Here is a 3203-nt window from a genome sequence, read left to right as displayed (position 1 = left end):
AAAATAGAGATTTTAAACGCTGTTACTGTGTTGTCAAAAAAACAACAGCACTTTAGGTAAGACTTAAAGTGACGCCAATAATAATGCAGTTTGAGGGCATGGTTGTCAATAATTCTGGTTCTGTGCTGGTCTGCCACTTAAAGGCCTTTTACAGCTTTTGCTTACATTTGTCTGCCCCTGGAAAATACGAAAAAAAACATAAAACACATAAAAAAAAGACCTGAAATTAAGACTGAAAGTTCACAAAATATACAGGAATCTTTAAAAAAAAAAAAAAAAATTACGTTTCGCCGTTCCTTCAGAAACAAAACTTCCACGTTGATCAGAGAGAGTTTTTTATTTTTGACAAAAAGAGCTATTTGTCAACAAGTACAACTGTATTTGCATTACAGCTGTGAGAGGCAGAGAAAGAAAGCAAGTCATGGCCTTCTAATAATACAAGCTCGTCTCTCACACATCTTTGGTGCAGGTAAGCAAGCCTCTGGAATGGATAAACAATAGCCTTAACCCTTCGTAGGGATAGGCGCGCTCTACTTCAAAACAAATATATAAATGCGTTTTCGGGTGCGAGTAAAAGAATGTAAACTATTGGTAGAATGAAAACCGCACTCTCAAGCTTTTCTCTTTTAACAATAAGACCAGTTTATTTTAGTACAGACGCGTTTCGGCCTTACGCCATCGTCAGTGTCACACACCCCACGCACACCTCACCCCCAGCCCTTTCTCTCCACCTCCACCCCCACCCCACCCCCACCCCACGCACACCTCACCTCACCTCGCTCCAGCCCTTTCTCTCCACCTCCACCTCCACCCCCACCCCACCCCACGCACACCTCACCTCGCCTCGGCCCCCAGCGCTTTCTCTCCACCTCCACCTCCCCCCCCCCCCCCCCCAGCGCTGGCAGGAGCAGGTTTGATGGATTGCATTCCCCTTCTCCTCTTGACTCCCTCTCTCCAGCTCCAGCCAGGTATGAAGATCTTATCAGGGCGCAGCTCCCTCCATCGCCCCTGGCCCTCTCTCTCCCCGGCTGCCTTTCCTTTCCTTTCCTTTCCGGAAATATCTCCTGATCCATGTCAGCGGATCGCCGCGTGAGCAACAGCCAAAAGAACACCCTTTCTCCCTGCCTGGCATGGACACCCTGAAAGCCTGTGAGCCCCCGCCAGATCTCCCAATCTAGGGAATTAGCACACCCTCTGTGTGGGGGTGTCTGCTGCCAAAGCCTTTGCTACAGTCTACAGTTTGTAAAGCTATATCAAATATAATAAATATAAGATATATGTTTTGTGTAGGTATATATGTTTGTATATGTATATATATAATATCTTATACATTCAAGATATATGTTTTGTGTAGGAATATATGTTTATATAGTATATATATATATATATATATATGTATATTATAAATTCAAGCTATATGTTTTATAATGTTACAATAAATATAAGATATATGTTTTGTGTAGGTATATATGTATATACGGTATATATAGATATTTATCTATATATATAATATATTATAAATTCAAGCTATATGTTTTGTGTAGGTATTACTGTAGATGAGCATTATGCATACGGTGTGATCTGACATAATGCATTGGGCTGTTTGATAATGCAATTTTTTCCCCTGTTGATCTATTGCACAGGTATACACACTGTCAAGTCATGAGTGTGGAGGAGCATTAACACATTCCCAAACCCAAATCCTACTTAAACACTCCCTGACCCTTAGGGAGAGAGAGATCATTCGGGATGGAATGAGGGCAAGTTTATCTGGGAATTCGGACAATGAGACTTCCTCTCCTCCTAAACTAAACTCACTCACACTCTCTCTCTCGCTCCCAACAGTAACTTCCAACGAGGCTGAGTCCACCTGCCTTAACCCCGGACAGGAACCTATCAATTAATCTCTCTCAAGTGGGGGCTCAAGTGGGGCTAATCCCCACATTGAGCTGGGTGAACCCTCGGCCGCGGAGACAATGGGGGGGGGGGGGGGGGGGGAGGGGGATAACAGCCTTGTTGGGATTGTCTTGTTCTGTTGGAGGATCTTCAAGAGGCTCAGGGCCCGGACCCTTTGTGGCCTCTATTTGTCTCTCCTCAAGGCCAGTAATCCAGGCATTAGGGGCGGCCATTAGCGGAGGCTGAGGGGGCTGAAGGCCCAGGGACTCAAGCAGCCGAGGACGGACGAGGCCCCCTTCTTCTCTTTCCTCACGTGCGGGGACGCTCGGGACAGGAACGCTTTGAAGACGCGCTCGTCCACTTTGAAGAGGTCGTTGGCTTTTTTTCGTTCGCTTCTCTTCTGTCTCTTTTTTCTTTTGTCACTGAGCCGTCACCTGCACCGTGGGGCTGTCAGTGGGGAGAAATAAACACAACTGTTTATTTATTTATTACTTATTTATTTATTTATCTGTTTGCTGCTAGTACCATTTTTATGCTTCTCTGCCTCACATTGCTGATTGTGATTTTAAGAGCATGTGTTTTTATTTTTTTTTTTTTTTGCCTGGTTAAGTTTCTCTGACGGTCGGAGAGGAAGACTGAGAAAAGAACGATGCAGCCTTCCCCCGAAGCTGAACATTAGTCACTAATTAACCGAGACTTTAGCAGTTTTTTGGTTTCAACGCAAATTAGTGTTCACAGTGGTATCAATTTACTTATTTCTACTGTCTTGGAGTGTGTGACGCTAATAGTAAATGCACTAGAGACACGAGGAAGGAACCCTCAGATACCCAGCTGCGTCTTTTTAGGGTATATGCCATTATAGCCTCCAGCAAGGCCCTTTTAGAGCCCATGTCGAGAGGCGGTGAGGTAATTAAAGCGGTAGGGGGTTCAAACATTCAATATTATTTTCCGAAATGTGTTTAATTAAAATTAATCATCGGCTGCATTATATCGCTACCTGCAGTGAAAAGTGGTGCACTTGCTCTCGGTAGGGTAGGGTTGGCGCCGGGGACTGCCTCTGCTTTGCCCCGCTGTTGGCACGGGAGCTCGGAAAGAAGGGAACAGTGTCGGATCATTCTGCCGTTGAATCACAACTACCGTCGCGGGTATCAGACGGATTTTCCGTGAGGAAGGGAATAACGTCTCTCCTTGAACCCTCGCCGAGGGGGGAATAACATCGTCCTATGAGGTCGCCGATGGTTGAGGCCGTGTTTCCAAGCGGTGCTGACTCCCTCGCCGTGCTGTGAAGGGGTTTGTGGGCAAACAGC

The sequence above is a fragment of the Sprattus sprattus genome (assembly GCF_963457725.1).
Source record: "Sprattus sprattus genome assembly, chromosome: 13".
NCBI classification, from domain to species: domain Eukaryota; kingdom Metazoa; phylum Chordata; class Actinopteri; order Clupeiformes; family Clupeidae; genus Sprattus; species Sprattus sprattus.
The sequence above is the reverse complement of the archived record's forward strand: the minus strand, read 5'-3'. Positions refer to the sequence as shown.